This window comes from Puma concolor, chromosome A2, assembly GCF_028749965.1.
Source record: "Puma concolor isolate L17-30 chromosome A2, mPumCon1.1.hap2, whole genome shotgun sequence".
In the NCBI taxonomy this organism is placed as follows: Eukaryota; Metazoa; Chordata; class Mammalia; order Carnivora; family Felidae; genus Puma; species Puma concolor.
In genome coordinates this window covers 97,556,311-97,569,547 of record NC_141668.1, presented here as the reverse complement: position 1 = coordinate 97,569,547, position 13,237 = coordinate 97,556,311, and the positions used below count along the sequence as shown (strand labels likewise).

The window sequence follows — 13,237 nt, the reverse complement described above, 5'->3', positions numbered from 1 at the left end:
TCGATTTGGAGAAGCTTGGAGTAAGAATGCAAGGATAAGGAGAGGAGACCCTCTTGATTCTTCAGGGACATAAAGTGTGAGCAAGAATTAAGCCCTTGGCTGCAAGCCATTGAGCATTTGGAGCTGATACCACAGCATGGCCTTGTCTATCCTGACTGATAGGATTCATAATCTTTCCCAAATGAAGCCAAACTTTTTTCTTCCCTTTTTTCAAAAGAAGGATGGGTCATGGGAGCTGGATGAGTGTCAAAGCTTTATAATAACTCATGTCAGCAGATTTCTGTTTGGGAGTAGAATATTTGAAGAGATAGGCTATATCTTCAATTAACAAGGACGATGTTCTTCATACTTCACAAACACATGATAAAAAATTCATTTTGCATAATTACCACAAACATGCACTGCCTTTTCATATCCTTTCTTTAGGTCCTTTGTGAGCAAGGATCCCTTGGAATATGACTCTTGGGCAGAAGGCAAACCTTCAGCTTCAGAACATTATGAAGTGTGCTTTCTCACAGAGCTTTGGCCCATCTTCAGTTAACTTGACACAGTGCTATACTGAGTAAGAAAAGCCTTCAAAGGCACCCGGATCTGGTTCAGATCAGAGCTCTTAAGCACCTATAGTATCTTCCGTAATTTATTCAACCTCTGTGAGCACCAATAACCTCTTCTGCAAAAAGGAGATAACATATCTTAATGTCCAGTACATAGGCTGGGTTGTTTTTGTTTTTTTTTTATTTTTAATATTTATTTATTTTTGGGAGACAGAGAGACAGAGTGCAAGCAGGGGAGGGGCAGAGAGAGAGGAAGACATAGAATCTGAAGCAGGCTCCAGGCTCCAAGCTCTGAGCTGTCAGCACAGAGCCCGAGTGGGGCTAGAAACCATGAAGCGTGAGATTGTGACCTGGGCCGAAGTGGGACGCCTAACTGACTGAGCCACTCAGGCATCCATAGGCTGGGTTGTTCTTATTGACTACTCCACGGTCATTGGCTATACATGTTCATAAATTAAGCCTTTAATTTAATTTAAATTAAGCCTATTAATTTAATTTAATCCCAAGGAAAACCAAACACTGGGCACACAGAACAGTAGGCATGTTGTGGCAGGCAGACCCTAAGGTGCTCCCTACCCGCCTCAATTGTCCCCACCTCCCAGTGTGGGGGGGAGGGGTGAGTTCCCTCTTCCTGAGTGTAGGCAGGACCTGCAACTTGCTTTATCTAGAGAATATATTGGTAAATGTGATGAGATATCTCTCACATGGTTAGGTTCTGTTCTTATGACAGTCTGTCTTAACAGACTACAGCTGGACTTTCCTGTGGGCTTCATGAAGTGAGAGGCCATGTTGGAGAAAGGCATATGGCTAGGAGCCATGAGAGGCTGCTGGGAACTGAGGGTAGCCTGTAGCCAACAAACTGAAAAAATCCAGGGCCCTCTGTCCTACACCTGCAAGGAAATAAATTCTACCAACAACCTGCCTGTGCTTGGGTTATGAGTTCTTCCCTAGCCAAGCTTCCGGAAGAGAATGCAGTATAGTCCATGCCTTCATTGTAGTCTTGTTAGGCCCTGAGCAATGGACCCAGATGAGCATGCCAGACAACCGACCCACATAAATTCTGAGATAATAAACACAACACTGTTTTAAGCTCCTAACTTTGTGGTAATTTGTTACACAGTAATAGAAAACTGATACACATGCCGAACTGGAAAATTTGGCTGTTTTGCATGTAAAGAAGGCCACTGGAATATTTTTAAAAATGATCAGTTGTTAAATTTTCTTCTTTTGGGGGGCACCTGACTGGCTTAGTTGGTTGAGTGTCTGACTTCGGCTCAGGTCATGATCTTGCGGTTGGTGAGTTCAAACTCCATGTTGGGCTCACCGCTGTTAGTGCAAACCCCACTTCATATCCTCTGTCTGCCTCTCTCTTGCCCCTCCACTACTTGCACTCTCCCTCTCTCTCTCTCTCCCTCCATCTCTCTCAAAAATAAAATAAACATTAAAAACTTTTTTCCCTTCTTTTTGCTATCTCTTCCTTCCCAAATCCAATAAAATATTTGAGATTTCAGAGTTTTCATCTACAACCAGATGGTCATATACATGGCCCTTTAAATTTAGTTTGGATATTGTTTGTCAAGCTTTGGTTTATCAGTTTATTGATACTGGATCAAGTAGAGAGGCTGCTTTAAAAGTATTACTAACTTTAAAAATAAAATAGGCAGCTATTTTACCACCAAAATGAGTTAATGCGGGAACACCAGAGGAACTGCAGTTTGAGACATGCAAGCTACGGAAAACCACTGACAAGCCCAGAGAACAAAGGAGAGGAGCATACTTTAGAGAGAAAAGGAGGAAGCTGGTCCTCCAGCTGTTCAGCACCGAAGTCTATTGGAGGAAAGCAAGAGTTCAGGGCAGTCATGGTTTCTCATTGGCCGGGCTATTTATGGGCAAGTAGAAAACTTCTCCAAGGCCATAAACTGAACTTCTTCCTGCCTGGGAATGTGAAGTAAGATGCCACAGAAAGTTTGTTCATGATAGCTTCCCCTCTAGGACTTCCCAACTCCATTTTAAGTAAGGTTTCTGTTTCTCATTTTCCCAGAATAAACTTTTTCTTTTTAAAATATTTCTGCAATAAAATGTTATAATCAAAAATCCTTTGTTATGGAAAAACTTGAGGATGTTTTCTGCTAAGAAGGGAAGTAAACAGTCATTGATTCACTGGCCCAGTCTTGCTCATCATTGAAGATGAAACTTGATGTCATTTAGTTTTGAATGTACTTCTCATGTTTCTCCCAAACAGAATCAACCCCTTTCTTCAAGTTCACAAAGCAGCTTAATTACAAAACATCTTACCTTGTGTTATAATTGCCAATTCCCATAAGCTATCTCTGTCACTAGTCCAGGAGTTAGCATACTAGTTCATGCGCCAAATCCTACATCCTGCCTATTTTTGTAAATAAAGTTTTATTGAAACAGGCCACGACTTTGCTTGTGCATTATCCTATGGATGTTTTCACAGTACAATGCAGAGTTGAGTAATCGCAACAAAGAGCTTATGCTCACAAGTCTAAACTATTTACCATCTGGTCCATTACAAAAACGTTTAGTGACCTCTGCACTAGACCATAAACTTTTTGAGGTGATAGACTGTGTCTTGTTCATCTCTGAAGCCTCAGAAGCTAGCCCATCACAGACCTTAAATTCGTAACTGAGTGTATACAAAGATGCATCAAACACCTGAAATTCAAACCAACATTAGCATTTATCTTCCCACTAAATTAGACCTTTTCTAGAGAGACCCAGAGATTTTTGTTAAGACTGACTGCCATAGGAAAACATGCTTTGTGTTACCCTAAAAGCTGAAATGAATGGAGCTGGCTATTAGGGGACATTCCTACCCTTCATTAGAAGACTGTATTTAGACTAAATTGCCATTTATTAAACAATTTTCACATTAGTTACCAAGCTCATGTGCCTTTCAGGGGACAGTTACTCTGTTTTCAGATTCACTTAGGACTGATTTCCAAAATACTGCTGGTGTATTTGCTGTCCAAGAAACCTTTTAATTTTCGTGTGTAAACCTTTTTTGATGTTGCTCCCTTGTCAAAAACAGGAAGCCATTATTTTCTAGCAGTAAACAAGTTCAAAATCAAGATAGCCACTCAACTCCCCAAATCAAGACTGTGCTTTGTATGGATGAAAAAAACCCAACTTTCTCATCTTCACTGAGTGTATCAAAATTCTCAAGGGAAAGCCAAGAGCCTTAAAATTTTGTGGGAATCAAAGAATTTTTAAAGATTCTTCCTCCCTCCCTTGCCAGACTTGGTTCTTCTCCAAGCCCAGAGAAACCTTTCAAATCTCTTGTGCTTCATCCCTTCACTATTTCTGTCCCATGAGACTAGCCTGAATGCTTTCTCCTTCATTCCTTCACCCACAACCGTAATCCCATATGGGATGTATACAGTAACACTAGCCACCTAGAACAAAGCAGAACAAGATGTTTGCCGTGGATATCAAGTATCAAAAGGGACAATTAAATTGATACAAATCATCATTGCTTCCTGAATCACCATAGACCGCTGTATTTTAGAAGGCTACGGCAATTACGACAAAGCGTTACCTAAAGGTTTTGTAAATAAACGTATTAAACTCATATGAGAAGTTTAATGAGTAGGAAAGTGTTTCCTGGTTTCATCATGATGTTTAGAAAACTCTTCCAACTCACCTGATGAGTGCCTCAAGGAGAAAGAGACCCCAATCTCCCACGGGCCAGGAGGTGAGGCCTCTGACCCTTTCCTGGCCCCTGACGCTGTGCCCTGGGATTAGGGTCCCCCCCCTCAACACCACCATCACCTTCTAATCACCTACTCTTCCTCAGCAAGGAGGCTTTTCAGCTACACTGCAGCAAGCTTGGAAACAAAACAATAGGATTGGCACACAATGAGTTCTGTCTACAATTACCTACATGCCTACATATGCCCTCTTATTTAAATAAATGTTTCTATTTAATTTGGTGGGATACTTAAAATTATCCTTTATTTAACAAAATATTAATGTCACAGATTATAATTTTTTAAATGTCCTCGCCTGACAAAAGATAAAGTTGTCATTCTTTTATGTCATCCATTCTCCCAATTTAGAAACACTGATCCAGTAACACGAAGGATCTGAGGACTTAGAATCCTGAACAGTCTTTGACAGTGAGGACAGGAAGGGGTGCTGGTGAGCATTTATGGCACACGCAGGTCAATGACTTATCCAAGGTCACTCAGCTGGGTAGAGGCAGTGAATTACAACCCACATCACTGACTCTTGGCTAATGAGCCTCTTAATACTTCAGGCTGGTTGCTACAGAGCTACTGCGGGAACTCTTTTAAGAATGCGGTCAAACCCCATCTGTTGTTCAACCTTTCAGATTAGCCCAATCCCTTGTTATCTCTTTATTTTATATCTTTTTTTTTTTAATTTTTTTTTCAACGTTTTATTTATTTTTGGGACAGAGAGAGACAGAGCATGAACGGGGGAGGGGCAGAGAGAGAGGGAGACACAGAATCGGAAACAGGCTCCGAGCCACCAGCCCAGAGCCCGACGCGGGGCTCGAACTCACGGACCGCGAGATCGTGACCTGGCTGAAGTCGGACGCTTAACCGACTGCGCCACTCAGGCGCCCCATCTTTATTTTATATCTTTAACACATCTGCAGATATTGGCATCCTCACTATTCTCTGAAAATTGCTTTGAAATTCATTGCATCTTCCTCCATAATTACGTTAGCACATGAACTACTTCTGAAGGCAAAGTCAGTAATAGGAGAAGAGACTAGGAAAGAGCACTGAACACTGTGGAAAGCTCAGAGAAGCATCAAAAACCAGCCTGGCAAGGACAGGACGTGGTTGAGGGGGTGAGGGCAGCAGTGATAAGGCAAACTAGAAGATGAAGGATGGGCAGTGTTAACCAAAAGCAGAGGGAGGCCAGAGACCAGAGGACATCCTCAGAGGTCTGCACATGTGGCAGGGAGGACACTGGCAAAAGAGCTAAGGTAACGAAAGGGGCTTTTCACGAAGCGCTTGGGAAACCTCACGAGACCCAATATTTACCGCAGGCTATTCTAATGCACAATAACCCCGCGAAACGTTCCAGAAAAGAAGAGGGATGCTGGAGTTCAAATAAGTTTGGAATACAGCTTGTATTGATCATACACACTACAGCTGTGCACAAGGAAATCAGCTCAGGCCTTCTGGGACACTCCCCTTGCCCACGGCCGGCCGTCCTAATGTTAACATTCTCTGGAAGTCCTTGAGAAATGCAAAGACAGTCTTCAGAGGGCACTGATGTAACAACTAGATATTTCTAGACAGCATCTGTATTCTGAAACGGTAAATACCTGTGTGTATTTTTCTCACAAGTGTCCGAAGAACTGGAGTCACCAGTGATGCTGCATAAGGTCCTCATGCCAGGTGCTCCCCACAAGTACCGAATCCGAATCCCCGGGGCTGTGTTCCCAGCTTTGGGATTTTCCAGTAAGCTTCCCAGGTGTTTCCTGGGTTGGCGGGTTTGAGGCGCACGGATCCATTCCGGTGTCTGGAGGCGGGAGCATGCAGCGAGAACTGGCCAGGGCCCACGTGCAGTCACGATGCATTCACACCACCGGACACAGCGGCTCCTCCCTGGCAACCAGCACCTCGCCACACAGGTGTCCCTCCCGCCAGAGATGCCACGTGACACAGGGTCACACTCACACTCCCGAATCTGCCTTTTCTTTCCACTCCCTGCGGAGTTGGTTCTGGGTGTCAGCCCACTGCACGTGGCACTTTACGACAGCCGCTGTGACAGTAGGCACCATTCCCTGGGCCCCAGTGTTCCTCCCATCCTCACATGCCCACTGTTCCCTTTTGGCTCCCGGGCTCGGATTGGGCACCACCCCTGCCCTCACGGAGTGGAGTTTATCTTGTCCCTTGTTTCATGGTTCACCATCATCGCCAGCCTGAGCAAAGCCTTCTCTGGTTTACTTATTTTTCCTCTGTGTTCCTCAGCCACGTCCAACCCCCACTCACAGCTCCTGCCCAGGCACCCTCTCTGCTGCATGTGGCCTTTAGTTTTTGTGTGTATTTTTGAAACACATATGCTGTTCTTTCTCATGAATGTATTATTAATGTGCACAAGTGATACTGTGTATAAACGGAAATCTACTTTCTACCTTTTCGCCGATATGGAGGTTTTCGTGCTTGTTCCACGGTGCTGTGTGTAGATTTCATCCTTTCCTGCTGCTTTGCCTTACGACACCACATTTAGTCGCTTATTCCAAAGGGACAGTGTAACTGGAAACTTATTCTCTCGGTCACGTGGGTTCTCAGAGGCTCAAACACCCAGGTCTGAGTTTATCAGATCTGAACAAGATGGAAAAGGAATAACAGCTACTTAGGCGTGAAACACACTTTTTAATTAATATGTACCACAATTGATATAACTTGTTAATATCTGAACCATGAGTGAAATTACGCAGGAGGTGGGGATCTGTTTGTGATGTCACCAAGGGGCTGGGATGAGGGATGACACCGTGTGTCTAAAGGTCAGAGATCAGAAAGAAATATAGCTGTTTCCTGATGGTACCAAGTTCACCCTATGTGGTAACCTAATTATAGGTCTGGTGGTCTATAAGTATGCACCATGGCCAACATCACATCTTTTATTTATTGCTTGACATTATGGTGTATCTTAATATCTGGTGGGATGCAACATAGACCTTATCCTTTCAGATAAAATTTAAAATGAGCTTGTCAAACCCTCTCTCTATTCCCCCAATATCCTGCTGAAATTGTGCCTGGAATGTCACTGAATTTATGGATTAATTTGGTGGTTTTCAATTGAATCTTCCAATGGGAAGGCCTCCTATTCATAAATATTTATTGGGGTTTCTTTTAGATCTGCTTGTAGACTTATGGAAATGTCTCCACAAAGGACTTTAGTAAATCTTGGTAGATTAATTCCTAGATGTTCTGTAGATATTGATCTCATTTTAAATGATGTGCTATTTTTTGTTATATATTCTAGTTAGCTATGCTTATGTCTCTACCTCTTCTTCCCCTAGACTGGATGAGGTGATGTATCTGTGTTCACATTTTACCCTTGGTAAAACCCCATTATAGAAGTGATCACATGGGATGGGACATGCTTCCTGTTTAAGGTGTCTACTTACCTGAATAGACTGTGAACTTTTTGAGGGCAGGGATGTTCTCTTGTTCACTTTTGTACCCTCAGCAGCAAACACAGATATACACAGTTTTCAGTGTGTTTTGATTGTGCATACAAATGCATACAACCATTATGTTATGGTGATATGACTAAAAATGGAAATGCCATGCCCACTCTTGGATTCATCTGCTAGGTATGCAGTTCTGAGGTAGGCATTAATATCTATCTCTCCTTGTTTCTTTCTTCCTTTTATTCTGTTTGAAGGATTCTGTCAGGACAGTTCACTCTACTGTCTGGGTCTTTGTCCTACTAGATAGGGGAGAATTAATCAGTCACTCTCTCTTTTTCTTTCTCACCCTCCATCCCTATGTCATTACTGGATGACAACATGTGGTTCCAGAGACAGCTTCCTTATGGTAGATAAATAAAAGGCATCTTGTTATAGAAATGGCCCAAGATGTCTTCCAGTCCTAAGGGATAACACGAAAAGTCATACTCCTATATTCTCTGCTTCTACGACACCCCCCTTCTCAATATAGTCTAGTAGTTGTCTAAATCCAAGTATTACTATTTTCCCATCAGCAAACCCAAATCAAGAAGTCAGAGTTATAGGAAGCCATTGGTAAAAATAACCCATTTTGTAGATTTTAACTGATGTTGCTCCTTGCATAGTCATTTGGACATCTGTTTCTCATTATATCCTAGTTTTGTATATCCTAATTTCAAATTTGATGATGGTCCAGGATTCTGTATGTAATTAATTAAAATTTACAGAGTGAGGTATCAGGAAATAAATGAGCAAAGGGGAGGTAGGAAAGCACATAACAGTAATTGAGGAGGGCAAGCCTCTGATTTAATAAAATCTAGCTTCAGATCTCAGGTCTCCTAGGGATACTCCCAGCTGTCATAATTCTTAGGTCACTACCCTTGAGGAGAAACCAGACTGAGACCTTGAGTAAAAGGTCTAAAAAAACACAACAAGGAAACAAACAACAACAAAACAGTCCCATGGGGACAGTCATCAACAGCAAGAATAGAAGGAAATTGCCCTTGTCTACTCACCCCACTTTACCACTAGGAGCCTCTCATCATTACCTCTTCCTTTGGCCACCGCCTCTGATCTTTCTGTCCCTAGTAGGGAAACATGCAAATAGAAAAGAATTCAGACATCTGGAAATGTTTTCATTATCACAAATTTCAGTAACTTTTCAAAAAGAAACATAAAATTGAGTGAAAAGTCAAACAAAGATTTTGGCTCACTAGAGGGGTAAGAACTTTCCTCCTATGGCCTGGTTCATCACTCATTTAGTTGATGGGATTTCCCAGGAAATACATTGCTATTTTGATTTTAAATTGCTCTAAAATACGTGACTACATTAATGCAATCCAGAGTGAATCTCTGCAGAAAAAAATTTTGGTAAGGATGACTATTTTATCCCATTTATTCCATTCTCTTTTTGTTCCTTGCATATGCCATGGAAATCCATCCATCAGTATTATCATTTTGGGAAACCATTCTTGAACATGCTATTTGAAGTATCCAGTAAGCCTTAGGTAATCTGGCTGTCACATGTGGGCTAACAAACCAAGTTCTAATATCACCCACCAGCCCAATTTTTGCCAAAATTACTAAAATAAATGAGTGTTCACACTGTGTTCCCTTTTCTTGAAACTTAATACGTATGGTATAATTTTCTGGATTTAAGCCTAGTCTCCTAGCCACCAACATGCCTGTACACAGAAGCTTCTCATGCATGAAGGCTTCTGGGTCCAGTTTTACTCCTAACTAGCTGGCTGACACTGAGCCTCCATTTTCTTTTCTCCAAAAATAATGGTAACAAAAGAAATAATGATACTTAACTCCTAGGTTTATTATGAACAGGAAATGAAAGAAAACAGAAAAGTAATTAACCCAGGTCCTAGCATCTGCTATAACAATAGTTGATAGAACTGAAGAGATTTTCAAGAGCATCTAGTCCAAAGACTATAGTTGTTTTAAGTAGAGAGTCCACAAATAATTCCCAGAGGAGTTTGAAACTCTAAAAACTTAAGAACCATCCGTCAATCTTCTCATGGACTTACCTACACACTCAATTTATTTGCTAAAATAGAAACCTGGGCCTGGAGGTGGAAAGTCATTACCCAAAACAACACAGCTCCTTAGTGTAGAATAAGAATTAGAGGTCACATGGAGGCCTGGGTGGTTCAGTGGATTAAGCATCTGACTTAGGCTCAGGTCATGATCTCACGGTCTATGGGTTAGAGCCCCATGTAAGACTCTGTGCTGATATCTCAGAGCCTGCAGCCCGCTTTGAATTCTGTGACTCCCTTGCCCTCTGTGCCTCCTTTACTCAGTCTCTCTCAAAAAAATAAATATTAAAAAAAAAGGAATTAGAGGTCACGTTTCCCAGTGCTATGCCCAATACTTTATTCTATTATTGTAATTGTCAAAAAAAAAAAATCAATGAGAGAGAATGAAGAGAGAAGAGCATTAGTGAGCATCTATGGGGGTATAGCACAAAGTAAATGGCCCTAGCTCAAGGATCCTTTGAACGAATTTTAATAAAATAAAAAGCAAAGTCCCTGCCTCCCTCTCTTGTCCAGATAGCACTAATACAAGTCAGACAGCAGGTGAATTGTTCTCACAGAGGCACAGAGGGTGAAGGGGAAATAGGAGAGGGTGACATTCGTTCCTACTGAAGAGGTGGGCTTTTCTATTGTGGTTGCATGGGAAGAAGAGAGAAACATCTTTCAATGTACCATCTTGGTCCCTGGATTATTATGATGACTCCTTTCCAATGCCATAAAGGCATCCAATTTAGGGTAAGGGAAAAAAAAAATCAGTGTAATGTCCTCATTTCTTGTCAGTTCTCCCCAGGTGCTCTTCCCTATTAGCATAGAAAACAATTAGTACTGATGTGGTCTCAGCTTCTCCCTTGATTCCTGTTGGCTTTGGAATTTCTCTTCAGAGAAACCTGCACACCATTAACCATTATGTATCCTTTTCAGGCCCTAAACTGTTTTCAGGGAAAGGTCCTTTCAGGAATGTTCCAGTGCATGTCATGTTATAAGAAAGGGTTGAGATTATGATCAATAAATTTGACCATGAAAAAGTATGATAGTAAATGGCCTCTAAGATGACATTTATATCTAAAGTAATTATCACAGTAAATATAAGAAAGTTCTAAGGAAGGAAACATCATAAGCCAGTGACACACACAGTGGCCATGAGTTTGGATGCATTCCACTGAGTGTGGGCAAGCAGCACCTGTATCCTGTCTCCTAGCAGAGCAGACCTGGCTGAATCTTCAAACAGTGGCACAGATAAATCCCAAGAAAGGTGGGAGATCTGAATTAATTACCCTCCACCAAATTTAAAACTATAATGTCTGATTATTATGTGAATGCTTTAATGACTTTTCTGGAAATAAGAGGGATCAAATGACTTTTTGGCAGAAACTTAGAGTTTTTCCATCTCAGAACCAGACTCAAAGTCCCATTTCTCTACAAAGATTTCTTTACTAATCTGTTGACCTTTTCCATGATACAGATAAGCAGTCTTTCCCTGAACTCTAAGAACTAATGCAGACCTTCGTAGCATTGGCCAGAAGCTGGAAGTTGGGCTCCTGATACCATGCTACTCCCACCTGACCATGCATCTGCCAGACAATGGGCTTCCTCTACTAGACCTCTGTTTCTCATGTCTGCAACCAAGAGCAGAATGCAAAGTTCCTCTCGGCACTAAGATACTATGATTCCCTAGACGTTTCCCTAATAATTAATGGGCCATCTCTTTTTATTTTTTTTTGTAAGTTTCATTGAGTTGTCTCCAGAGAGTTTTGTTGATATGTGAAAAACAGGTGTGGTAAGCAGAAAAATGGCCCTCCAAGATGTTCACATCTTAATCACTGGAACCTGTGAATCTGTTACCTTATCTGGCAAAAGAGACTTTGCAGATGTGACTAAGTTAAGGACTTGAGTTGAGATTATCCTGGATTACCCAGGTGGGCCCAGTGTAATCACAAGGGTTCTTATAAGGGAAAGAGGGAGTCAGGAGAGCCTTTCAGAGAAGGGGATGTGATGACAGAAGCAGAGGTCAGTGATGTGATTGCTGGCCGGAGGCCATGATCCAAGGAATGTGGCTGCTTCTAGAAGCTGGATAACAGGGGATTCACTTACATTTTCTTCTGTTTGTTTTTTTTTTTAATGTGACATTCAAAATCTTTTGTTAACACTTTTTATTTGTAAAATCTGCGTCCTCAGGAAGGAACATATTCCTGAAAAGCACTACCCCCCAAAATATTGCGTGTGTGTGCCCATATGCATGCATGCACATGGTGTGTGTGTGTGCGTGTGTGTGTGTAATAATGTTAAGAAACCAGTTTTATTACCTTCCCCGTAAAATGAGAATACTACTTTAGGTTTAGCTCAGGAACATGGCAAATTAATTGCTCAAACCATAGACACTGTGAATAATGACAAGGATGTGGATGAAGACAGTGATGGAGGAGGTGAGGAAGTTGGTCACAACATTGGAGAAACTGAGAAATCCCTCACCCTCCTCCCTCGTCTTTCTGCCTTGAGGAAAAAGCAAAACCTTTGAGCCTTCTCCAAAAGAGAACCCAAATGTGATTGTGCGCAAAGTTCTGGCATCTGCCAAGGCTTGCCGATTCTTTCAGAGAAGGAAAAAGCAGTGTCCTATTGTTTTTCCGGGCTCCCGTTACCGATATTCTCAGGGCGATTTTGTGTCCTCCTCTGTCTTTATCTCTGTGAAGAAAAACCTAGGCCTGGAAATCTCTTAAAGAAAGAGAGAAAGGAAAAGAGAACCTTAGGCTTTTGAGTAATGGTTATTATGTGGCTCCCCTTTGCTGTCCCCCATCAGGCCAGGCAGGACCACAGTAATCCTTACAACACTTTTTAATGAAAAGTCCCTTGTTAAAAGGACTGAAAGGGATCTATCATTTCATCTGCCCCAACACGTGGTAATACGTGAATGTATTTTGCTTACTTTCACTGAAGATCGTATTGTACTTTCTCTCTCCATTTCAAGAGTGTTTCTATCTGCTCAGAAGAAAACTGTGCCAGTCATCAGTAGGCTTGCAAAGAACAGAAATATGCCTAATAACCATCATCCAAAATGGCTGATGCTCATGTGAATATCCCTAGTGACTCAATCCAGCAAAGCAGAGACGGTTGTGTGTATGTTTTTCTTTACAACTGTCGTTGTAGAAAGCATGCTATAAACTGAGACCAGCTATAAAATAGGAATAAGTAATAAAAATAAGTATAAAACACACTGCAAACATGAAGTGCCACACAAATAATTTAAATAGTAAGTAGCCCCCTGGCTAGTGTACAGCATGGTTCATAAGTCTATTGGTAAGACACAGTTGCCAGGGGAGATCGCAGAATGCAAGAAACAAACAGACCTGGGTTCAAATCCTGACTAATCCTGGCTGACTAGCCTTTTAACCTTGAATGCATTGCTTAATCTCCCTGACCTTCACGTTTCTTGTAGGTAAAAGTGGTGCTAAACAATATCTGTCCTG

The 13,237-nt window shown here is 41.7% G+C and overlaps 1 long non-coding RNA gene across 1 annotated transcript in view; it reads right to left on the bottom strand.

Moving 5' to 3' along the window:
- Positions 1–8,821, bottom strand: part of LOC147583350 (uncharacterized) — a 63,228-nt gene extending 54,407 nt beyond the window's left edge. The window contains exons 1-2 of the long non-coding RNA XR_015243062.1: positions 8,751–8,821; positions 6,694–6,883 (exon numbers count right to left, since the gene is read on the bottom strand). This is a non-coding gene — a long non-coding RNA (uncharacterized LOC147583350). The remainder of the gene's footprint in view (positions 1–6,693; positions 6,884–8,750) is intronic.
- Between the last annotated feature and the right edge of the window lie 4,416 nt (positions 8,822–13,237).